Source organism: Anas platyrhynchos, chromosome 2, assembly GCF_047663525.1.
Source record: "Anas platyrhynchos isolate ZD024472 breed Pekin duck chromosome 2, IASCAAS_PekinDuck_T2T, whole genome shotgun sequence".
In the NCBI taxonomy this organism is placed as follows: Eukaryota; Metazoa; Chordata; class Aves; order Anseriformes; family Anatidae; genus Anas; species Anas platyrhynchos.
The window spans coordinates 143,473,470-143,499,951 of NC_092588.1; the positions used below are offsets into that span (position 1 = coordinate 143,473,470).

At 46.0% G+C, this 26,482-nt stretch overlaps 1 long non-coding RNA gene across 1 annotated transcript; it reads right to left on the reverse strand.

The window, feature by feature from the left end:
- Positions 1-1,972: 1,972 nt before the first annotated feature.
- Positions 1,973-10,346, reverse strand: LOC140001623 (uncharacterized). Its single transcript, XR_011807066.1, has 3 exons — positions 8,371-10,346; positions 3,883-6,168; positions 1,973-2,502 (listed from the first exon to the last, which is right to left on the reverse strand). It is a non-coding gene; the product is annotated as an uncharacterized lncRNA (long non-coding RNA).
- Positions 10,347-26,482: the final 16,136 nt, after the last annotated feature.

A 26,482-nucleotide genomic window follows, 5' to 3' on the forward strand; every position in this document is an offset into this window, starting at 1 on the left:
AAATGTAAGACTCGGCACATGGACTTGCATCACTGCTCGGCTCTCTGGGAAAAGAACTGTTTTTCACCAAGCTGACACGTTCAGGCTGACCTGTATATGGGAATGTGTTTCCACATCTCATCCTCGTGTCAGGAACACGTGTGAGTCTTGTAATGTTAAAGAGATTAATCAACATCGTGAGCCAGGCGTGACCCATGTATGGCCTACATCGGCCTGTTGGGGAGCTGCAGGAAAGAGGTCACACATATTGCTGCACACAGAGCCTTAAAGCCTCAGACTTGACAGGCTGTGTACATGTGTGCCTGTGTTTGCCTTTGGGCTCAGTCCTAAAGGAGTTAAGCAACCTTAATTTACTGCTACAGCCATTGGAAGCTAAGATCATCTGATACATCGGTGCTTTGCAGCCCTGTGTAAGCCTAATTTAGAGCTTCTGACACTTAAAAAAAATGAGTGTCTAATATCAGCTCAAGGAAACAGATAGGCAAAGGCTGCCAAAAATAGGGAAAGATCCACTGATTTTGTAAGCAATGCTTAGGTGCCTGAAAACTCACTTATACAGGGGTTGGACTGGATGGTTTTTAAAGGTCCCTTCCAACCCAAACCATAGCGTGACTCTGTGATACCTCTTGTGAATCTGTGACAGAAAAGTCAGGGTCAAGTCTCTGAACAATAATTCTCAGCCTGTAGAAAAACCTTGGTGCTCCTGCAGATTAGCCCACAAAAACTCAAAGGCTGATAAATGATAAAAATCCTGAACAGAGGGATTGATCATGTTCCTTATTTCCCTGCAGGAATTTAGTGCCTGTCTCAGAAAGGCACGGGAAGAGCTACTCCCCATTGCAGTTGTGGTAGCAAGGGCAAGCAAGGGAGGAAGGAGTTTTTGTCTCTCTCAAGAAAACCCTAATGACTGTCTTCCAGAGCATCCCATTGTAGCCTCTTCCTTCCTCCTGCTCCTGTAGGTGGGCATACCACAGGGGTCACTGGACAGAGGAGGACAGGAGGTCACTGGACAGAGGAAGAGGTCTAATTCAGTGGCCTGTCACAGTACTGAGGTAACAGGGCTCTCACGTCTCTATTCCTTGTCCTTCTTGTGTGATGAGATTGGAAAACAAGCAACCTGGAGATAAAATTCAGGGGTTCAGTGGGTTTGCTGCAGCATGAGCTTCAACCCAACCACCTCAATTCTCCCGGCATTGTGCTTCAGGCACCTCAGCGCCATCTCTGAGGGCCTCCCCCTGCATTCCTTGCCCGAAGCCTCTCCTTACTGACTCTCCATTAAGTCAGTCCTGTGTGTTTTCATGCACTCCTGCCCCAAGATGGTGATGATCTTGCCCATGCATTTGCACACCTCAAGATCTGAGAAGAACTGGTAAATACACACAAGTCGGTTTAGGACTGTGGGATCTCGACTTCCAAAGGAGTTTGCCTGCCGGTAGCCGAGCCCCCAAGATGCTCATTAGGAAGGTATGACGATGACTCAGGCAAACCCAAGTGCTCTGATTACTTGTTGTACCAGCTTATGTTTCTGTGCTGTGGCTTTCCAAGCTGCCTGACTGGACAGGTACGAGCTCACACCAGCTTCTTTTGAAGATTTAATTTGCAGCCTAGAAGTACAGCTACACCCAGGGCCACAACTGGATTTACAAAGCCTGGGAAAAGGCTGTAGAAATGGTACTCCTCCCACACCCTCCTGCAGGGCTCAGGGCTGCAGTTTAGCACAGGCAAGTGTGAATTTGGTTGGTCTAAAGAGCCTGAGTGATGAAAGCTCTGGTTGGGAAGCTGCAGCTCCAGCTGGGTTAGGGCGTGCTATGAACAAGAAGGGGGATCTTTAGCGCTGACTCTGTCAACAGGCTCATGCATTCAAATAACCATTTCTAATCCTCTTTTCCAACCTTTCCTGCCAACCACGGGAGACGTCTGCCTCACTCCCCTGGCCCACCCCCTCTCCACAGCTGGCATTCACCATCAGGAGAAAGCAGGAAGGGATGTGGAGCAAAATCTACATGCTTTTATGGCCAGCTGCTGCCGGGACAAGTCTCTTCGTTCTGCCATCTCTGCTGCTCAGAGGAGCAGCGGGATGCCTCTGGTGCAAGACTGACACAATAGGCTCTTTCCCCGTGACAAGTTGTCTTTTTCTGTAATGTGGCCAGCTTTCTGCTGGAGAAATCTGCTTAGGATCTTACAGATTTGGCTGTTAGTCAATGTGATGCAACTGGGAAATGGACATGGAACTATTCTTTAAGTGTTTTCAGTAAGTTTTTATTGCAAACATTAGGATTGTTTCAGTGACACAACATTCAGGACATTTGGAATCTCTTCATTATCTTCAGCATCTTCTGTATTCTTGGCATGGCAACAGCTCAGTGGTGATGCTTTCCCATGATGTCATACTGAAGAGCCAAACTGTAGCTCTTCCAAAACCCACTGCCACATCTTTCTTCTTTTCTGGTGTGGAGCAGCATTTTTGAAACTTGACTCAACACTCACTTACGGCTGATGCTCCTGTAAAGAAATTTTCTAAACCAAAGCCAAGAGCATATCCAGGAAGGCTTCCTTGTAGACAGTTGATTTGAATGAAGTGCTGAAAGCCAAAATCTAGGAACTCATAAAGTAAAATGCAAAATCCCATGGACTGAAATAAATTAAATTGGGACCAAAGAGCCATTACAATCATCTGACAGCCTTCTGCTTACCGTAGCCAGGTTTGCATCAGGCAGCATTTTAGCTTGCCTTTCTATCTCAACATGCAACACATCTGAAGGACTCATACATTCAACAACACAGTCTTGTGTTTAGATTCAACAAGTGCAGCAATATAAGCCTTGTGATATCACTTGTTTAATGCTTAGATTTAAACGTTACTTTGAAGGAAGATCTTTTGTCTCTGTTCTTAGGAAGCAGGGATGAAACTGATCATTAACAAAATAGGTTTCGAGACTTCTGTTAGGCAAGAATTTAGGGGGCTGGAACTAGTAAATCTGGTCAGTGAAAAGGCATGATAAATATTGCTCCATGACTACAGAGGAATCTTAAATTTCAGGTGTAGTGTGCAGATAAGGCTCCTTGGCAGGGCTGCAAGATACTCCTTTGCCTTCTGGAAAACAAATGCATTATTAACTGCAGATCTAAAGGAGAAGGAAGAGATGGGAGAGGAGGAGGAGGAGGAAGGGGAGGAAGAGGAAGAGGAGAAGGGAAAAGAGGTGGAGAAGGAAGAAGAGGGGGAAGAGGAGAAAGTGGCTGTGATGGTGATGGTGAAGAAAGGAACCATCAAAGAGCAAAAGTCTTTAGCCAGCAAGGGAGATGCATTTCCCATGCACTACAGGAGCTGCTATATTCTGGCATCCTCTCCTAATATTGGCCAGAAGAGTTTTGGTAAAGCTGAGAAGGCAGATTTCCAGGTCCCATTGCGGGAGACATGAAACAAATCCCCCAGGCAGATTTCCACTGGCAAGCTAGCAGGATGCAGCACAGAAATAAATAAATAAAGCTCTATGTAAAACACGCTGGGAGGAATATTGTGGCTTGGCATGCAGACACCTCTGGCTGGAGGAGCCAATGCTTGTCAAGAGAAAACACCAGGGAAGTAGAAACTCCTTACCCAGCCTGCTATTAGGAGCCAGTTATCATGATGGGAAGGGTCCAATATGGATAGAACAGGCCAGATAATCTTTCTAAAAGCTTTAGCAAAAAAAAAGCTCAACCAGTTACACAGCTTTTGCACCTGGACCAAGTTCCAGAAAAGTCTTCAATGTTTTGCATCTATCAACAGCGAAGCTTCAAGAGACCGAGATCTGGGCTTGAAATCTCTCCCCCAAAGTCGGGAATAGTTTGATCCAAAATTTTGGAGTTGGCTGTCTCTATTTAAAAGAGAGAAACACCTACCATGTGCTGAAGTACGCATCTTGCTGTGATCTCAGTCCCATAGTTAGGCACGAAATATGGAAATGCTTCTCCCCGTGAGATTCTCTCTAGGTGGCACCCTGCTGACTTGTATAGGGCATATATTAAATGTTGTTGTTGTTTCATAAGATAGTAAGGAGAAATACCAACAGGCAGCAAAGACTCAGGGAAGATCTTATTGATGTTTTTAAATACCTGATGGGAGTAGTAAGACTGAACCAGACTTCTCTCAGTGGTGCCCAGTGACAGGACAAGAGGCAATGGGTATAAATTGGAATACCAAAAATTCCATTTAATATAAAAACAAAAAAACAAACAAAAAAAAAAAAATTTTTTTTGACTGTGATGGTGGTCAAAAACTGGTGCAGGCTGCCCAGAAAAGTTGTGTAGTCTCCATCCTTGGAGATCTTCAAAACCCAGCTGGACACAGTGCCAAGCAAACCTTCTCTAGCTGACCCTGCTTTGTGCAAGGGTTTGGGATGGGCAGTCTCCAGAGTTACCTTTCAGCCTCCACCATACTGTGATGCTGAGATTTTGGCAGAGCTCACCCTGCCTCACCAGGCTCGCCCTGCAGCCCTCTCCTCCTCTCCCTCCCCATCTGAGCGTGCTGGAGGCAGATCCTGCCCTTGGACCAGGAGAAACCCCAGGCAGCAGTGCCATCTGCTGGGTCTGGGGCAGCAACGATGATGGGGAGCTCTGGCAGTGCCTTCAGGAGGCAAGCAGGGCATTTCAGCTCGCAGCAGCATTTCTCCTCTCTTCCCCAGGCAAGGTGGGCATGCTGCTTTGCTGAAGGTTGTGTCAGGCAAAGGCTGGCTGGTTTTACACAACATTATTGTCACTAGGATGAGTAATAGAAAGGGGATCCCTGCAAGGAAAGCATGCTTTACACATGGAAGCTTGGCTTTGCTGTCTGAACCTCATCTTTACCCCATTGTGCTACAACCCTGTGGCACTCCAAAAGTCACCACGGGAGCTCTCCTTCTCCCAGCTGGGAGGTGCTAGCTGGGGATGATAGAGCTGGGAGCACTCTACAGTGCCATGCCTGTGAAAGACCATCCAAACCCCGGTTTTTAGGCTCACAAACAATTTAAATAACCGACACTTTCAGAGCTGTTGTGTTTCAAAAGCAGGATCTTTATAATGCAGGGCCCCTTCTGATGGGGCACCCTCGGGAGTATCACATTCCCCTTCTTTCCTCCTCGTCATTGCACCCCAGGGCCACGCACCAGCACGGTGAGGAAAAGGGTGGATCACCAGTGCCACGGCGTGGGGAGGAAACCTTCCAAGGGTGCTGCCCAGAGGCAGGGGAAGCTCACACGTGAAATCTCTGCCAATCACCAGTTATCTGCAAGTTTTGACCAACTTGTGCACTGCCTGAACTGGCAGATCAGCCCCTTCTGGTTTTAAAACTGCATTATGCAAGGAGTAAGTTGGGATCCAGGGGTGGTATTCATCCTGATCCTGAGCCCTGCTGCATCCCCTGCCAGCACACACAGCTCTGCACTTGGAGGCAGATGCATTGCAAACAGCCACCGGAGCAGCAAGGAGCACGAAGGGTCTGGAGAGGTCCCCGTGACACTCCATGCAGGCATATGAAACAGTTCCCATTGTAACCAGTGATATTCATGTACCGAGGTCCTGGGCAGCCTTTCTGTTGCTCTGTGAGGCAACAGTGACCCTCTGAAGCTCTGGAAATCCCTCAGACCTGGCAACTAAAGACAACATCACAGGAACACGAGACCATATTTTCCAACAGTGTTTCTGATGAGCAAGCTCCTAGAGTACTTCACAGCGTGAGTCATCTCTCCAAGGAGATTTAGGCAGGTTATGGATGGGATTTAGGGGGAAATTTTCTTAATTTCCTTTTGTGAGGCTCACCTCTCTGGAGACTCCATCCAAAGGTAAAGGGTGACCAACTGGCTCTGAGAGGAGTGAGGTTGCGTCAGGATGGAGAGCAGCATTGCTAAGGTGGAGAATCACGACTATTAAACTTGCAGGTGTCAGATCTCAAGGAAGTATTAAACAGTGATGAAAACTAGACAGTTGTTTAGACCAATCTGTAGTACTTGGTTTGGCAAGCCCACCTCGGACACATGGTTTAATAGCTAACAAAACCTCACTTACTGAGAATGTGGACATGTTGGTCCATTTGGCCCCAGATTTTGCAACTTTCTCCACTCACAGGCTGTGATTTTACTGTCTGCAGTTCTTTGGCAGCAGGTCCAGGCCCCAGACTGCTGGCTGCTCATGTGCTTGAAGACATTTTTTCTGGAAAATAAATAAAATAATTAAATTAATAATTAAATTATTATTATTATAATATAATAATAATTATTATTAATAATATACAATCATTAACTTAAATATATATAAAAATATATAAATTAAATATATATGAAATAATAATAATAATAATAATAATAATAATAATAATAATAATAATAATAATACAATAAAAACATTCTGACAAAGAAGGGGTAGTCACAAGAAGAGTCATGCATCTCCCCAAGGCAGCAGTGCTCACACAGAAAAATCCCCGACTGTGTGCAAAGGAGAAGCTAAATTTCCAGATCAATAAATGAGTAATTTCCCAATCATTATATGAATAATAGGACCCATTTAGAAATTATGTTTAACTAGAACATTTCAACAAGGTATTAAAGCAACACAACTTTGGGCAAATGTGGACTAGGAGTAAATAAGCAGTGTCTGGATTAATAGCTAAAATAACAGGAAAGTTCTGCCATATACTACAGAAATGTGTCTATTTAGTGAATATCTTAAGTACTGAACTACCGTGCACACCTTCCTACCATTTTTGGAGCCAAGATTTTTCATCTCTTGACACATCTAATTTTCAACAAAAACGTCCATTCTTCGCTCACTGCTTTTATTATTTTATGGGAACTAGAGCTGTGAAATTACAGTTCCCGTTCTTAATGAAACGCAATAGTCTCCTCTCAGATGAACACTTTGAGCTGGTTTGTGCTGATGTAATCTCGGCCGAATCCTGTGTTTATAGAAGCTTAGTGACATGCCAGTTTGTATCGGACATTGAAATAGGAGCTTCCTCCAGTTCTCAGTTTCAGTACCTTACCTTCGAGTCAATTAGTGGTGGGGGTGGGCACCAGTTTGTAACATACACCAAAAAGACCCTGAGACAGCAAAGCATATGGTTAAGCTTGTGTTCACTTTCCCAAGAGATAAAAATATGTAGGAAGGTGTTTCACCAGACTGGACCCCCAAATAGACAAACTCTTCAAGAGATGAGGTAAAGCACAGACAAATGAGGGCGGGAGAATGGGAATTCTACCCTTCTTTTTAATAGGGTTTACAGGGACATGATATGGATATGATCCAAATGGATAGGATCTGGGGGGATGGCAATTAGAGCTGGCATGAGGGCTGGGTGTCACCACCAGCCCACCCTGAGCTAGGGTGCAGCAGGACAAAGCCACGCACTACACCTTTCATTGCAGCCTGCATGCAATGCAGCACTGGATGCACAGCTGCTGAGGCAAGGGAAAGAGAGCTTGCAGGAAGGCACCCAGCACCACAGTCCCGTGGCTGGCCTCATTTTGCTCTGTGAGCCAGCTGCCATCATTTGAGTGCTGCTTCTTCACCTCCCACAGACCTCCGTGAGAAGAGGATGGGGCTGTGCATGGAGCAGGAACCTCTGCTCCCATCCGAGGGGCTGGCAACAGGAGGTGATGCTCAGCAGAGTTGAACACTTTCACTCCACCTCTATATTCTCATTTGGAAGTGTGTTTTTTATTTGCTTGGTTGGCTGTTGTGTTGGTTTGTTGGTCTGTTTGTTTTCCCAAGGGCTATTTCCCCTTTCCAGAAAGCACCTTACTTTGAGGGGAACTCACCCTTCCTTGAACAACAACAACTAAATGCATATAACCCATAGAATAAACGCCTTGGCCCTGAATAGGCATGTTATTTGCTGAAGAAAGCATTGATGAATTTCGTTTTCCATTTTCCATCCTGCTCTGAAAAATACCCATGTTCATGGCATTACAGGACATTTTTCCCACCTCTCCTCTTAGAGGGTAGAAAGAGATTTGGGGGCAGGAAATCTTCAGAGCTAGGGTTTCTAGGGGAGCTCCAGCGTTATAGGAAGATGCAATAGGCTTGTATGAAAATGTCTCAGCTCAAAATCTCTGCACTTTCCCACTGTATCACAGAACACCAGCCGATTAGAAGAGCTTCCACATGATGCAGAAAAAACTTCAGGACCTGGCACCCATTCCTGGCCATGGTACAGTGGAAAGAATGTTAATGACAAAAAGGGAACACATAAGCATGAAAATAAATTCCCTATTACAGCCATTTGTGCAATGTGTCCTAAAGAAATACTCCATGCTTAATAACGTTTAAAGAAGGTAAAAAGGGATTTGGAACAGAGTTAACATCCTTAACAGATTAGTTTAATATGTTGTCAAAAATATAAATAAAAAGCGTTACTTTATAAAGCAGTGGATTTGCTTGCTGGCTTTGCATACGCTGCTAAACACAGTCCCTTTGGCGAGTGTTTCCTGACAGTCATACAACTTCCTGGCAATGCTTTTTGTTGTTGTTTTTCCTTTTAAATAAATCAACAGTCGAGCTACTGTCCCCGTCATGTGGGACAAAGCTGAATGCTCTCAGTCCATCCCTGTGCTGTTTACACAAATGACTTCAGAGGAAATGTTCTCACGTTGGCATCGGTGGGACCACAAAGCTTCATTGAGATCAGCCTGAAAAGGGGACACGGTGGAGCCTCCTCCAGCTGTCCCCCTGGCACCATTAGGAAGAGAGCTTCCGAGCTTCCTGCAAAGACCTAGAGGATGGATTTAAGGCAGACCTGAGTTTTCCTAATCTGTCCCCACATGCTGTGTTAATGCAGTACCTGAAAAGTCCCCCTGGGAAGCCCCGGTGACTGAAATCTTTAAACCAGACTGCCCAGCCCAGATGGTATTTGTGCACTTTGGCTGTGTTACTTCTGCCACACAAATTGGTTTCAGGAAGGCAACTGGGAACAAGTGGGAAGCTTGCTGGAATGGGCTGGAGCACAGACCATGTGCTGACTTCAAACACAAAGCTAAACAAGGCGAGTACTGGGCTCAGCATGTAGTATTTCTAAGTAGCTCTGGCTTTACCCCACCTTGTATGTACTGAACCTGCTGTTCCCACACATATCCAGATGTTTAACCTTATTATGCAAGTTGTCCCTGCGGAAAAGCATAGCCCTGTTGAGCCCTAACACCAATATGCAATGCATTAAGCTGCAAAAGGTATAAATCAGGGATGAATTAACCCCCTTCTTCCTCTCTTCTTCTCAGGGTCTCATGAATATACTAAATTTAACCTTCTTTTCCCCACTCAGACTTCAAGCCAGAGACCATGACTGCAAATACGACTGCTGCAGGTAACAGCAACTGATCTACCTCGGTGTTGCTCTCTGAGAAAGCCATAGCATTTACTTCATGGCCCTGAAGGTAGCCAGGGTGCTGCTGTTCCTGCTCCATCATGACGTTGTGCCCCTTGGGTCCTGAGCCTGTGCAAGTAACCATCTCCAGGTCTCCAGGTTAGCTGACACGGCCACAGGGACTGCTGCACTTTGAATTTCTTTGCCTTTCTTTTTTAGGTTTCCATGATAAAATTCCTTTGTTTTCTCCTAATGCACCTCCACTGTTTTCAGATTCAGACTGTTTGACACAACTCCAGGTTGAAAAAGCCACCTGCATCAGAATGCAGGTTCTTTTAAACTCGTGTGTGTGCAGCACAGAGAGCCTGTGCCACCAGCTTCCTTGGAGTATCCCCTAAGGAGAAGTGACAGCTGCAAGTGTGTGGCTACAGCAGAAGAGACTTGCTCATGAGCCCAAACGTTCCTGATCCTTGGAAGCTGCAATGTGTCTGGAAATACTGCTGATGCTATTTTAACCTTGCAGAGTTCATTGCAGTGCCAGGACCTGGAAGGAGGTTAACATCAGGTTCCTCACTCAACCTCTGGGATCCGTGAACAAACCCCAGAAGGTGGCCCAGCACATGCATTTTGAGAGTGTACAGGCTTGAGGTTCAAAGGTTTCCTTTGAACTTCCAGCCATTACACTAAAGGACAACAGGCTGGAACAACCACACAGCCAGAGAGATGGATTTTCATTCAGCCTCAAACGCTGTGGCACAGCACACCAAGGTGAGCTCATCAGTCATGCTCATCTCGCCAAAATGCAGCTTCCCAATAAAGCAGATTTTTTTTTCTTGAAGTACCCGAGCTACTCAGATTTTCCTTTGAAGAATCAAATTTGGGAGCTAGGAGTCAGGCTGGCCCAGTGCCTGCACAAGTCGCAGTGCTCCTACTACGCTCTGCAGGTGGCTCTGCGGTAGTAGTGAGGTTTTGCAAAGCCAAGACCCCGCTCAGCTTACATTATACCTCCCACAGTATCTCCCCATACTGCAGTTGAAATTCCCATCCTTAAGAAGAGCTAATTGATTTGGCAGAGGATTAGAAGATGAGGCAGGATACCTACATCTTGTGTTTCCTATGAGACTTACTATCCTGGTCAGCAGAGAATAAGCAGGTTGACATGGCAGCCAGTGAAGAGACTCCCTTCAGCATTCAACATCTTTTTGATGTTCTGATTTAATATCATCCTTCAAACAAGCATATTTTGCAGAATCTACAGCTCATAAATCACCTTTATGAGAATTATTATTTAGTAGACCTTCTAGAGAGCCAAATGCCCAGGAAGATGCCTGGTACGTGCTCATTTGCAGGCAATTCTGAACAATTTTGTCTTCTACAGAGCTGAAACACCCCAAATGCTGCAGGCTGGCAGCAAGTCATAGATGGCTGAGAAATTCAATTTCAATAACACAGATGTCAGACCTGAACTTCTGCTGCCTTATACTTTCAGTGATATTTTCACTCATGAAAAAAAATAGAGGCCAGCTCTACCATCTGGAAAACCCTACGTGTCCTGCCAGGAATAATGCAGATGAGAAAATAGTTGGTTACCACAAGAAACTGGGGAGTGACATCAGTGAGTCCAGCATGTTTCTTAAGAGACCTGGTCTCTTACTGATGAGCTCGGTAGCATACTGAAGAGTGGCTTAAATGGAAACGTGGAAGAACCAGTGACCTCCTGCATGGGTACACATGAAGAAGTGACAATGTGGGTTGCTGCCACACATTGGTCCATCTTGGCTTGTGATATGGGGTGCTGTTTATTTTGTTTTTGTTGCAGCACCTAGGTGAAGAGAAAGCAAATAAACTGGCAGACATCTCATTTTAAGATCAGAAATTAAAAGGGCTCCCTGGTCTTCAGAACAGAGAACTCTGGTGTATTTACTTGTAAGATTTTTTTTCTTTTCCCTTTTTTTTTTTTTTTCCAGATGAAAAAGTGAATGAGACTTTCTTTGACAAAGTGCTTATGAAACAAATTTGTGTTCTGCACTTCTTTTCATAGAACTTATTTTGGTGGAGGGTCATGTTTTTCCTTCCTCTCTCTCTATCTTAGAAAGAAATTCCAAGGTTGGTTGTTTTATTTCCTGGGTAAAGTGGTGTTGCAGGAGAGAGATTAGAGAAAATCACAACAATCTTGGAAGAAGTCTTTCTGTGTATCTGGTGCCTATACATGGAGTGAACCAGATGCTGTCAGACTTTCCCAATTAGGACTGTGACATGGGTGAAATAAGCAATTCTTCTTTCTCACAGATAGCTGTAGCCCCAGTTCATTAATCAGCCATCACTCAGACAGACTCCAGCAAGGAATGCTGATAGCATCGCAGCCGGAGCAAGCAGGCTGCAGCAGGGAGAGCGATGCTGACAACACCCCGTGCCGCAGCTCCCACCACGGGGGCTACCAGCATCAAACCCTGCCATGTCTCAGCACTTTTCCATATCCTAAAGGTGAACTGCAGGCAATCTCAGATCTGGCTCTGAGCTTTTAAACAAAGAGACCTTTAATGTCTCAACAGGACAGAGCCAGGAGCCCCTCCAACCTATATGAAAGGCTGTCATAATTAAAACCAAACAGAAACTGTCTGAATTCCTTATTAAGGACACTTGCTAGAACAACTTTAACCCCTGAGTAGCCTCAAAACCTTGTAATATTTATAGATGTTGATAGGAGAATATATCCAAAGAATCTCCTGGTTAGTTCCAAGAAGCTGCATTCACAGCTAGTGTAAACTGAGGGTGTAAAGCTTCTCAGTAAAGCGTGTTAGTGATGCTGACTAGATCACATCCTTGACAGTTATGCAAAAAAAGATGAGCTTGAATTCACACGTGAGTCTTTTCACGTGTAAGCCTGGTCCAACAGCAGTGTATCTCCATGTGTTTCAGTGGCTCTGTGCTCAGCATTGAGGAGGACAACAAGGCTCATATAAGGACAGGAGCTAAAAGGGTTGGGACTGTAAGCAGGAGGCTCACCAATGCTTGTAAAGAAAGCTGCAAGCAGAAATCACTAGAAATAGGTGAAAGACTGGCCTGTCCAGCTCAACCACCCCCAGGCAGACCTGGCTGATGTCTGATAAAACACCCCCACAGAAAGTCAGAGTTCGAGTTCACTGTCACAAAACTGCACCCACATCGGGGAACCTGGGGGGATTAGAAATCTCTTCACAGCCATAGATCAGGGCACGACAGATGGGAAAAAAAAAATAAAAATAAAAATCATCAGAATTGGACAAAATCCAGAAATATTTATTTTCATCTCTGTATTGGGAAAAAAAATAATGTACAAAAGTATTCTACCACCTCTCATGTGGTATTATCAGATTTGATGCAGTTAACTCATGCGGTATTCATGGATAAGCATGGATAAACATTCAGTCTCTAAAATTACTAAATCTCCTTACAAATAGGAACAAAAATTACATCAAACGTCATTTTCTGTGTTGCCAAACCACAAACAAATTCAAATACCCTTCGAAACTAATAGCATTTCCAGTATCCTCTTGAGTGTGAAATTTAGGCATCGCAAATAATCACAACAAAGAACATTCGGTATATGTCTTAGGCAGGCATGAAGATTGTTAAAGAAACTACAGAACTGGGTCTGTGACTGTTCAAGAAATACATGATCTGTTAATCAAGTAAGAACATTAGGGTGTCGTTACTTCAAGACAATTTATATCATAACTCTTCTTTTTTTTCCTCTGCATTTTCAATATTAGGAATAGTGTAATTGGAAAATAAAGAAGAACCATGTCTGTGTGTGTACGTGCATGTCTGTGTATGTGTGTGTATATATATATATATATATATATATGCAGATATTCCCAGCTTGCTATGTTAAGCTTTTTAGCTGCACAACTTTCATCAGCTCTAATATGAATTGACCAGCTATAACCAGCTGTGTATGGAGAAAATACCCTTCAGATATAGAAGAAAAATGTCTTCTTTACCTCACCCCAGCAAAAATTGCATGAGTCCAGACAAACCATAGTGCTTCTATCAAAATAATAATAACAACGACGACAATAACAATAAATTAATGTTGTTCTTAAGAGGTGCAGTGGGTGGAATATACCTCTGTGACTGGAAGAAAGTCAGACACAGCACTTACAGAAACTAAAGTTCAAGGCAAAGCCAAGGCGTGGTTGTCAACATAAATCATTTCCCAGTAACACGGTTCGGTGCCATTGACATTATTAGTGATTGAAACCAATGCCACCCAAAAATATTTGTAGTGCAGGAAGGAGACTAATTGCTAGCTAGGCCCAGGAGGGCTTTCCTCTCACTGAGGGGAGCTGCAATGACAGCCTCATGGCCGCCAGTGCCGGCCCTCCCACTGCCCCACAGCCACTGTGCGGCTGTTTGGGAGTCCCTGTCCAGGACGAGCCGGACTCAGTCCCAACAGAAATTATCCATCACTCTTTCATCAATAATCCCAATTATTCTGCTTGTTTAATACTCCCAGCTAGAGAGCCCTTGGGGCTCACGTTCCTGCTCCTTGTGGCACCATGCTCAGAGATGCTGGTACCAGGAGATTAAAGTAGCGAGAAGTGAGAGGAAGAACTGGCTCATGTGAGAAGAGACTTGGATCATAAGATCTGACACCTGGAAGTGAGCTTTCACCTCCAGGTTTTCTTCGGAGAACATAGCCAGAGTCCTCAGGACCTCTGTGGCTGACCCATTCCTCTGTCTGGAGACAGAGACAGGGCAGTGCACCGAAACTCTGCAACCTCCGAAAAGCTGTAGGGCCGAGATGTCTCCAGCAAGCTGAGGTGGCCCTTGAGGACACGGACAGCCTGCTCCTGCTCCCTTCCAGCCGGCCATCCTCTGGTGGGAAGTCTTTGCGCCGATTGCGGTCCTCGTTCACATCCAAGGGTCTCAGGGAGACAGACACGACGGCTCCCGTCGATACCCCGAGGGACAAGGTCTGCTCCACAGGGCCTGCACACAGCCACTGTCGAGCAGAATGGGAAAAATATTCCCATAGCGTGTGGAGGACTGCTCGGAGGGGCCACGGAGATATATTTCATCATAATACATAAATTAAGGGAAGAGTTTAGAGTTCATAAATAGTCTAATTAACCTAAATCCTTTATTTTGCTTCAGCTGTAAGGAGCTCTGGATTCTTAGCTGGTTTTTCTTGCCAAACAAAATCTCTCTTGCTGCTTCATTACTGACCCAGCAAAGTTAAGTGGTGTCGTTTTTATTGAAAAAACATGGTAAAGTGTGTCACAAACCGAGAAGCACAAATGTAATTTGCTACTGCTCCGCTTCAAGCACTATGAGGGAACACAAACAAGTTTAGCTAAAAAACGAAGACCGCCAAAAGCCATGTTTCTGTTCTGTATTGGCTGGGTTCTGGACATGAAAGAGGGGGAATACGGTATTTTGAAAAAAAGCTTGCGAATTTAAATGAAAATCTGCGCGCTGTGCAGCATTTAGTTAGTACTTTCCTGAGTCTGTTGTTGTTGTGCCGGCTCTATCGTGGGGCCGATCTTTTCTTTTTGTTTATATTTTCCTAATGCAAATTGCGACTTCTACCCTGGGAACATGACAAAGTCTTTCTTCACAAATGCAAAGAAGACAGGAAGCTCATGGTTCCCACAAAGCCCCTTTGACTGTTACTAGATGTGATAATTTTGTTAGCAGGATCCCAGACATCGGAGCATGGATCAGTGAGTGCGACTAATAAGCCGCAGGGGTTCTTGTCCAGCCATGGAAAGAGTCTAGTCTCATCTGAGCAGGGTCCAGTCTGCTCCCCATCATCCCAGGCCAAGCTCTTCAGCTTTCCCTCGGTCAGCATGTACTTCACAGAAGCAGATCCCAGATCCCAGCCTGTGCCTTTGTTTCACCACTGGCAGCTCCAAAACAGGGCTCCTGAACATTTCTCTTAGGCTGGTCCCAGGAGAAGCACCAGCTTGTGCAGCCAGCTCTCAGTTCCACTGATCCCTGCTGTGCCAGCCGTGCGATGCGGACACCCTGAGCTGGACCGCAGCCAGCCTGGAGGCTGGCAGCAAGCTTGCCGGCAGCGGCAACCTCCGCAGAGCAAACCACGGGAGTGTTTGGCCAGCTTCTTGGGTGGGTTTTGCATCCGTCAGGGTTTTGTGCCCTCATATCCACTCTTCTCATATGCCCTGAGCTGCCTGGTATCGAGCACACAGGCGTTTACCTACTCTGCACAGCAATCGTGGTAGCCACTGCAGTTTGACAAAACCTTCCCAAAGAGCACGTTTCTCTGTGATGCTATCACAGTCCATTTGCTGGTATCTCTGAGACATGAACCACTCTTTTAAATAAGGCCTTCAGTCCCAAGATTTGTGTAACTGTATGCCCTCAGCATATTAACTCCCGGCTCCCCACGTCTTGTTACTGCTATGTCAAGCTGTACTACAGAACAGCAAGTCAAAGCTGTGCTACGGCTCTCCACCTGGTGCTGGAAGAAAGCACGTTCAGATAAGATATGCCCTGCTGTAATGAAGCATTGCTGAGATTTATGGTTAGTATGTGGGGGCCTGAGCCCTTGTATACCCAGGGAAGAAAAACAGATCCAAGGCAAAGTAGTCAGGGCTGGATGTAACTGTGATATGGGGGCTGCCCAATGGCTTGGCTTTCCTTCAGGCACATAACTGTGTGTTTGCACAAAAACAGCCAGAATGACCTTCTCCATGGCCACCTTCTGAGAGAGAAGCCTATGCATTCACAGGCAGCAGTTTTACCAAGTTGGTCAAAAAAAGTACAAGTTGGTCAAAAGGTCAGACATTTTCTTTAGGAAAAATTCTCCTCAGTCGATGCAGATTGGGCCAAAATATATGTAAAGTTTCATGTACAGTTTGCAGTAAGTTAATGGGCTCATCATTTGCCTCTACTATTTTTTGACAGTTAGAGGACCTCAGATTTAAGTGTTGGCCTTTGCTTCATGCCTTGGTGTCACCACAGGTGGACATGCGTAAGTTGCTCCAGCAACACATTAAAACCATGGAGGGTTTTTTAAAAGCCTAATCATTAGCCACAGGAAATAGAAAGGTTGGTGGAATGGGACCTAATTAATTATGTCTATCATACATGGAAGAAGTAAAATGAAAATGTGAATTGCAGAAATGAACAATAAAGTCAACGTTTGTTCAGGATTAGAAATAGGCAGTTGGGACCTAATTATACAATGCAATTTCTGAGTAAGCAGATCCTGCAGGAATAAATGCTGTACAAAAATAAATCTGCTGCATAGAAAGTAATATATGAGTTAGAACAAGGATTTGGACTCCTAACAAAAAGGTATTTTGAGACTAATACCAGTGTTGGCTGTCATTCAAAGCCTACCCATTGAAAAGAAAATAATAATAGATTAATAACGTGAAGCGTTATTGAACAGATGATGCTTATAGGACTGGGAACAAGGAAATGTCAAATGTCTCCTCTCCTGCAGGAGGGCTCCTGTGCATGGAATGGGACACCAGAAAGCAGATTCCCCGTTAGGCTCAGGACCTGCTGTCCCCTCCTTGTCCCCGTCTGTGCTGCAAGCTGAGGAGTGAGGGTGCCACACTTGTGGCAGAGGAGCATTGGCACCTCCCTCTGTACAGCAACTGTACCCGGCCTTGGGAGGCTGAGGTTGGAGGTGCCCAAACCTCTCGGTGCTCCCCAGCACTCAGCCTGAGTCCAGCACACTGCACCACAGTCCCCATCCAGCTGGGGCTTCCTCCTGCCCCTGGAAACCCTCCATGCATGGGAGACACTTCCACAATGGCATTTTGTGAACTAAGCTTCCAGCATGTTTTCTGCATGGAGCAAACACACGAAGGACACCCTGGTTGCCTTTTACGAGTTTAAATCCAGTCTTGCTGTACTTCCATGCCTGCAGACGAAGAAAGAAAGAGGGATATCTTTTGTCAGTTCATTCCCAGGCTCTTAAGTCATGGGGTGAGGGCTGCAGTACTAGGCAGCCGTCATTTCTGCAGCAGCAAAGATGAAAGTCAGACAAAATAATCCAAAGAAGTGCTTAACTGTGACTATTAAGTCCCAAAGGATTTATCAGAGTTTACTTTCCTCTGACTTCTAGGAGAGACTTCGGCTGAAGTCCATTAAGCAAATTAAAAAGCAGAAAGAAAATAAACAGAGATTAATGGAGATAGGAATTTTATGAAGGAAAGGAAACAGACAGTCCTTGTGACAAAGCTCCTGGGCTGCTATTCAGGTTTTAAGGCCCCCAGACCTTATAAATGGAAGAGATTATTCTCTTCACGTTACCCTGCTGGTAGTCGTAAAAGAGAGTTAATAGAATTTTTTTTCCCCCACTGAGAAGTCCTGTAGAAACTGGAGCAATAATATAATCCATAATGTTTCAGTCCGGTGCGTGACATGCAGCTATTTGTTCCTTTGTTTCCAAGCAAGGAATCGGGCTGTAAATCTTGTAGCGACACAGATACTGTACTGGTTCCGTGGCATTTTATCTCCTGCTGAAACTGAAACCCACCCGAGCAGCTTCCCACACAATTAGGGACTTGCATGTCAGAACAACCAGGCAGGATTTCTGTATTTACTACTTTGGCATTGTGATTAATATTTAATCCAGAGAAGATATTGCAGGCATGTTTGAAACCTCATTTTGCTTATTAAAAAGTACTTTGAAAACCAAGAAGATGAGAAAATTATGCCATTATGGAGCCCTGTTATTTATTATCTTTAGATAGTTTAAATTACAACAAATGCTCCCATAAGGGGGAGATTCCTTCTGCAGCTCGTCTTCTGAGTGGCTTTCTACTTTTTATTGGGTCTGCTGGTGTACGTGGCCGAAAACAAAGAGATGCCAGAAGGGTAAGACAAGGGCAAACAAACCCCACAGCCAGGTCCTGGATCAGCCCTGGTGCTGGGGCACAGTTAGTGCTCACTGACCTAGCTGCAGACACCGACACTCCAGGAGCAACCACTGACCCCTTTGGGGTGTATGAAATACCTCTTTGGGGTCCTTGCCTCAAATCTGAGAGAAATGGTTGTGCTCATACTTCTTTTTACTGCCTTAACTGGAAAACCCTCTCACAGCTTGTCTTTACAGCACCTCACACGGTACAAATATGTAATTTGTTGCTTGTCACTGCTCATTGCTCGACTTCTGTGACACTTCTTGGTCTGCCACTTAATCATGGCTTGATAATTCCTGGTTTGCCACTTAATTCCCTGTAAAAGTGAAAATCATTCTGAACGCAGTTTTACTTGAATTTCGTTCAAGGGATCACACCCTTGCCCAGCTTGGAGGCATTAGAAACAGTTCTGCTATTATTCTCGGCAAGGAGGTGATATTCCTCTGTCTGTACAAATATCCTGCAATGTGAGCTTAAAATATTAAAAAATACTCCTGCCTGCAGACTCGCTTGCAGGAACTTCCACGTGAAACAGATAATGGGCCCCAAAGGGCTAGCCCTGGAAAGCAGAGCCGTGGCTGCAGCGCTCCCTGGCTGTGCTGGCAGCACCTCCAGGGCTTTCTGTCTGGGTCCCCATGTCCCCAGGTCCCCTGGCATGAGGCAGGGACCGTAGGGCTTTGTCCCTGGGTGTTGGTTTGTGGGCACAGGGCTGTGGGGCTCTGGAAGGACAAGCAGTCACAGAGGGACACCCTGCTGAGATGCCTGTCCTAGGCCTGGTGCTGAGCCCCCCTGCTGATCTCTCTAGATACACATGGGCTGCTTATTTATTGATTTTATTACCAAGCAGCCCCTCTACTTTTCTTGCCTCAATAGGGTGGTTGTGTGTGCTAGAAAGACTCTGACTTCAAACTGCTGCAGGTAAAAGACGGTATGCAGGGAGGAGGAAAGGAAAGGTGAGAGAGAAATAACCCCACGGAAAGGATTTTAGTTCTGTTTGTTAAACACCAGATTTGAAACCTTTCCTCGGGCAAACTCCCTGGACATGTAGGATGTGAGTCACCGTACGTGCTGGTGACAGTGTAAAAGGCTGATGTGCAACCTGGGGTAAGGGTTACTGGGTTTGGCCACGGCTTCCTAACAGAAACGAGGCTTCTGCTCAGAGGCTGAGGGGTAAGAGGCTGGGATGTCTGAGCAGCTAAAGCATGCGACCCTTCCCTTGGTGGCTCCCACTTGTCAGCTGTCCAGTTCCCACACAACACCTGACCCTTCAACACTAAAACAAAAACCTGCAGCGTGGTGGTGCCTAAAGCTCTGTGTCTTCCATGTCTGCGCCAATAAAACCTGCTTGTGGCCCGGGCTGTCCAGCGGTGCTGCTGCCTACGTGCACACCTCGGTGGCGCTGGGAGCAGCCTGGGGTGCCCAGAGGCAGCCCGGGATGTCTAGCTGTGCTTTGCTGCGTGCTTGGGTCTTGCTTTTACCTTTCCCCTGGGGCTCCCAGCACAGTGGGGGCAGCAGCCCTGCAGGAATGGGGCAGAGCACCTTCCCCCCTAGCTGTGGAATAAATATTTGGGGAAGCAATCACACGAAACTCTGTAAGTGCCAGGCAGATCCAGGCCTGGGCTGAGGGTCTGCCGCCAGTGGGAAGCTCCCAGGCAGACCTCCAAAGGGTTTTGCTGTGTCTGAATGGGAGATAATCCTTCCACGTGAGAAAACCCCAGGACAATCCCCATGGAAGGCCTAGGAGGCTTGGGCTGGACCTCCTGTTCCTGTTCAGACCAAAAAAATCCTCTTCCACATAGGCAGAAAAGCTTCTTAGCAACACTTTTCCCCTATAGAACAGGTGGGAAGGGATTGAAATCTTTTTAGTTGGATCTGCTCCCATTTCTTCCCCATCCTTCCATCTTTTTGTGCAGCTTCACTCTCTGCAAAGCATCTTACAGGAGAGAGGAGCAAGGGGAAAATTATTCAGGAAAGAACCTCAGGTGAAAAACAAATGGTCTGTGCTGCTTTCAATGTGCTTCAGGGATCTCCTCCCCTCACTTTTTGGCATCTCTTATTGCCAGGTGCTAAAGCTGGCAGCGTTATATCCTGGTGAACCCAGGTGACTGTCCTTGCCTAGTGCAGCCCCGAGCCATCCATGGGACTCTGGGGTGCTGTAGCACAGGATGTCCGTGGGGACAGAGCAACAAGCAGGCTGAGGAAGCAGGAGTGAGGGTAGAAGACAATTCCAACGACCATATAAATATGCGGTCGTCTGAAGTCCGGAGGCATTTTGTGCAAAAATAGCGGTGTTAACCACGGGATCCTGTGTGCCTTCCAACTTGAGGGACAAGATTCTGCCTTCAAGCCCCCCCCTGCCATTTCAGCCAGGCTCATTAGCCTTTTTTCTTTGCTTCCTGTGGCGGGCTGCTGCTATGCCCGGCTCACCGCAAGAGCAGCAGCATTTCAGAGCAGAGGTGAGGTCAGGAATTCGTGCAGCACCCGCAGCGCACAGGCTCAGGGTCCCACGCAGTGAGCGTTGCTGTTGGTCTCCCTGCCGCCCACTCAACACCCTTGTGATGTTCCAGTGGAAACGGGGACAGAAAGTGGAAGACCCTTGGTGGTTTTGGGTGGCATGAGGGGACAACGATGGCTGTGCTCCTAGGTGGGAGACACCCAGCCAGGGGCTGCGGGTCCTCCCCCAGGGCTGGCAGCTGGGAAGGACCCAACAGAAAACAGAGATCGCTGGCGTTGGATATGGATGATAGCAGTGAAGTGCCTAGAGTCTCTTTCATTTTCCTGTCTTCACAGAGGGCTGGCATTGCAAGGGAAGAGGCCTGAGTGGGAGGAAGGATGTGAGCTGTGAGAAAGTCCCTCTGCTGCGGCAGACTGGGGCTGCCTCTCCTCTCCTGAAGCTCCCTCCTCGCTGCCGGGCACTTCTCAGTCAGTATTTACAAGCTCAGTGCATTCCACAAAGCATAAAATAGCTTTAACAAATGCAGAATGGTCTTTAAAACAAGCAAACAAACAAACTTGGCTTAACGTTTCCACATATGATTTGGGATCCAGCCTCAAAATATTTGCCCCAGGCATTTTAGTGTGTGCTTGGGTGAAACTGCAACTGGAAAGGGAAGGGGGCAGGAGGTGAGGGTAGACAGCACTGCCTTTGGCACAGCTGATTTCTCTGGAGTTTTCAAAGAAGGCAGAAATGGAAGGCCTCATACAAGGATGCAAACGTGCAAGCTTTCAAGCAGACAGCACCTCTTATTTATATTTCTGCTAACAGTGCATCAAAACACAGTCCGGAATCTTACCAGGTAAGACATTTAATTGCTTAAAATGCTGCACATCTCCCACAGTGCTCACACACATCCAGGCTGCAAAGTGAAGGAGTGTGAGAAAAGCACCAAGCTCATCCTCAAGCCACTACAAAGAAGAAGGAAGTCAACTTTAACCTAAAGCACAGGCAGCTTCAGCTCCCTCTCAAATGTTTTGAAACCCATGGCTGCTCATGGCTGTGGGGGTGAAAGAAGGGGCAAGCAAGCTCTGGCTGTTGTTTTCTTTGAACACTTGGGAAAGTACAGAAATACAATGGAGTATGTTTTTATTATTTTGTGGCTGCTGTTCTTGTGTTTAAAAGGAGAGAAGAGGAAAAAACAGAGCAACCTATTTGTTGTAAGTAGTGGGGTTGGAATCAAAATCCCTAGAGGTATTTGAAAGACATGTAGAAGTGGTGCTCAGGGACATGGTTTAGTGGTAGAGTTGGCAGTGCTAGGTTAACAGTTGGACTTGATGCTCAGAGAGGTCTTTTCCAACCTAAACAATTCTATAATTCTGTGACTCTAAGTTCTGGCACTGCCAAGCTCTGAAATCCAAGCCTTGGTATAGAGATGTAAGCCAGAGGCAGACACTCTGAACATGTGATGCTCACCACTTCACCAAAAAACTTTCATTCAAATCAAAAGGCTGGAGCCTGGCACAAATATACTTTGGTACTTGAGAGATCCTAATCATTCCTGTTCTAAGGAGAATCTGGGGCAATTTATATCAGCGCTTAAGGCCAACATTTTAATTTCTGACTTAGCTTCACCTTCTCTTTGTGTTCCAGCAGTGGCAGCTATCTCAGATATCTGAATGTTAGTGCAGGAATCCTGGAGCAGACACAGAAACACAGGGCAACTGTGGTCACTTCTTGGTGCAATCAGTCACAGCTCTGTCAAACCACATGTCACGAAAGCTCTGGTATCTTCCTCGGCAAGATACGTGGGTGACTCATTGCAGGACCTTGAGCACTCAGAGCAGCTGCCTTGCATGAGACGTGATTGATAGCCTGCCTCTCTCCTACTTAAGGCAAAAATTTAGGTGTCCAACTTCACTTTTCCTTGGAAACAGAGTAAGAAACTTTCTTTCAACCATATCCATTTGAAATCCCAAGAAAGGCAGAGTATATTTTCCTTGTTTTCTCAGTGAAAGCAAATTTTCCATTTATTACTGGGAGGCAGTGCTTGCAGGGGAAATTTGGTAATCTTTATGAAGAACCAGCATCCACCAAACTGCAGCCCCCTGGTGACACGAGGGCTGCAGGTAATCTGGCACACGGTCACGTCTGAGCACGTAACCGCTTAGGGGCCTTGCCAGCACACATGGACAGCAGGGATCATGAGATCATCTGCAGGCATATTTTAGAGGAACGAGAAAACTCCTTCCAAGACAGAAACAAATTCATTAAAGGGCCTGATCCTGCTTCCCCATGAATTTAAAGGAAATTTTACCACTCATTCTAATAGCGACAGGATTGACCTTGTAGAGTGTGTCATCAAGCAGCTCCAGATTGCTCTAGAGCATTTCAACTCTTCCATTATACGCCCCATCTTTCAGACTTGGACTTAAATAGTCACTTGGCAGAACTCTCAGCCTTCAAGTAAATTAGGGGATTTGTTTTTAACACTTTTTTTCCCCACTCACAATGAAAAAGAGAGTGAGGGAGAGAGAAGTAAAGAGCTTCTTGGTGTTTTTAAGTTGCTGGTGCTATGTAAAAATGTGTGCTGTCTTCACGCTAGCCTACCTTAAAAAAATCACTTCATTTGTTCTAAAGAAAATTAAAAAAGCAAAATAAATGAATTAATTGCTATTTCAATCACAATTTTCAGCTGCAAAGGGAGGTAAATTATATCAGGGGATCAGCCAGCAGTCAGGGAGCCACTGGGAGAACAAGGACAGTCACTTGGCCAACGTGTGGCTCCGGGGACATCAGGACACAGCTCACAGCCCCAGGCTCTGTACAGCCAGAGCTGCCGGGTGATCCACGTGCATGCATGGGGATAGAGCAAAGCGACTGGGGATTTTGGGGCAAACATCACAGACCACCCCAAAATGCAGCTCTGTGTCCAGCCAGCCATCCCTACAGCTTTGCTGTTATCTTCTGGAAAGTTATCTGAGACTGAGCTATCTGTGTAGCTACTACAGGGACACATAGGTGTTTAGCGTGAGGTTCAGGAGGTCAGCTCTGCAATCCCCAGCCCCATAAACTCAGATGAACAAAGCCCAGGGCGCCAGATCAGGATGCAGTCTGAATGTAGGAGACACCCCAGAGCACCACTGTATCCATGCCAAAGGTACCACTGCAAACCAACTTTCTGTTTACTTTGCTGCTGGCCAAATACCACTGCCTTCTTCCAACCTGAGTACATGGCCAGATTCTTGGATCCTATAGTTATTCAGAGAAGAAACTGAAGATGAATTATTTCCTCAATGGACCCCCCTTTCTTTGCAGAACTATACAGCGTGTACCAGGCACTGGATGACTTACGCAAGCAGGGACAATTATTTGCTCCCAATTCAGAAGGAAATTTCCTCTGGTGCCCTCTCAAAGCACTCCTCCTGTCACTGCCACTCTGTGTGGTCTGGCTCACTGGCTGCTGGCCTGTGTCTCCTCCAAATCTGCTCCTGGGCTTCCTGAGCCCCTCTTTCACACACAACATGCACACAAAGTCCTGAAACCCAGTGCTGCTGGTCCCCTGCAAGTGCAGGACGGGTGGCAGGTACATGCTGTCAGCCGCAGGACGGTGCCTGGCCAGGCCGTGCTCCCTGACTGCCGCCTGGCTGGTGTCCTGCTGTTTGAGCTACTGATCCCAGGGCTTACATAAAGAAACACAATTGTTTTTACACAGATCCTGAGGGAGAGGCTGGCAGTTTCAGCGTAATTTAATCTAAACCAGGATAATACAGTAAATATTGCTGTGTTTGCATAAGAAAGATGTAGTGTGAGCAAAGCAGCAGCTTCTGAGGGAAGAAGCACTTGTGTAACTCACGGGGATGGAAAATATTGGAAAGGTACAAAGTTTCGTAGTTTGGCCACCTTCACAGGAAGAAAAAAAAATCACAGAGACTGGGGAATCTGTTTAATCCTTTCTAACAGTTTAATCCCCAAAGCCTTACCCATATCCCTGGCCTGTGCTCCTGTGTGAGTGATGTTAAACAGGAGAACCTGGCCCTGTGCTCTCAGCTAAGCGTGGAGTCAGCGCAGTATAAAATTAGTAGCAGATCATCACCGCTATCTCCAGGAGATATCTCTGGGAATGAGGAGCTCAGTCTGGTGGCCTGATCAAAAAGATCAAGGAATGATGTGATTACAAAGCATAAGTACCTCCATGGGCAGAAATCCTGGGCACGGCCGAGCTCTTTAATCTAGGGGAGAAAAGCATAACAAGAACTGATGGCTGGGACTTAACTCCAGGCAACTTCAACCGAGAAACGAGTTATGAACTTTTAATCAGTGAAAGGAGATTAACGACCAGAATTAAAGAGCAGGAGAAACGGTGGCTTCTCTGGCTCTTGATATGTCCTGACAGAGACCAGATGCCTTTCAGGCTCTGTGATGGTGGAAGGCAGCTCCCAGGGCTCTGCCAGGGGGGAAATCCTACAGTTGGGTGTCAGCAAGGGCAACTTCCTCACCCTCTGGCTGGACCAGGCTCGGGTTTTACCCTGCTCCAGATTGGTTTGCCATCCCTCTCTGGACGAGACAGCTTGCTGCCACCAGTGCTGGTCCACAGCTTGTTGCTGCAGCCCCAATACCCTGCCCGCCCTTGCTGCTCTCCATATCCCCTCTACCCAACATCCATATGGAGAGGGAGAGCCAGACAATTTTGCAAACGTTAATGGGGTCCCAAGGTCTCCTCAGGGGAGCAGGGCAGAGGCCATCCTGGACCTTTAACAGCTTGAAGGGGGGAGTGGTAATGGCCCCAAGGTTCAGCATTTTTGTCTAACTTGCATGGCGGGGGGAAGTATCCTTCATGCTTTAGATCTCAGACATTGTAATTGAATTTCCAAGGTTATTAGATAATGGGTTGAGTGTGTTTTTACTACAACAGCCTTGAAATTGAACCTGTTTTTTTTTTCTTTCTTTTTTTCCTGAGTATCAGTGCCTTGTTGAAAATTTAGGCTACGAATGCTAAGGGGTGTGCCACCGTGTGGCTCTCAAAGGATATTATTTGAAATTCTCATTTAGCCTCAGTGATAAAAGATGATCCAAAGGACTCTTCTGCCCTGCCTGATGTCTGTGAATCCTTTAACAGTTTCTGAGGCATCCTGTGTGTTTGCCTATGCCCCTCCTGCAGCAGCAGTAGGCAGGGGCTGCTGTTCCTTGAGGGACATCCCCGTCTGCTTGGCATGTGCCCCATTCTCCTGCCACAGGTCCTGGTTCCTGCTCGGTTGGACCAAGTCCTGGCTCCCTCCAGCCAAGATCTTCTAGGCCAGTGCAACTGGGGCTGCGGCAAACAATCTCAGGGAAATTACTTCAGATTTATGCCAGATTCATTTCTCCCTCAAGGTTGCAGGACACTTTCTGTCCTGAAATCCTGAAATCTTTCTTTCCACTCGCTGATCTTTTTTTTTTTTTTTAACAATTCTGGGCTGATCTCATCCCTGTTGGTCTCTGCTAGAGGAGTAATCTTCATGGAAACTTTGAACAAAATCCCTTCAGCCTCTTTTGAATTGTGGGGGAGTGCTAAAATACTTTTGTAATTGTTAAAAGGATAATCAGTTATTTTGGCAATGCCGTGAGAAAATAGATGATGTTGAAGGGTTAGAAGTAAGATAATCCTTTTGGGGGTCTTGTACTTTGCATGGCTGAAGGAATTAAAATATAACTATATGAGTTCTACCATGGTCTGGGATCTGCTTGAAGTTTTAGTTAAAAAAATAAAATAATTAAACTCATAGGCAACCCTGCTGGATAGTTTTAATGGATTTTACATAAGACAGAAGCCCTGCAGTGGCTATTTGGATCATTTTCATGAAGGAGTTG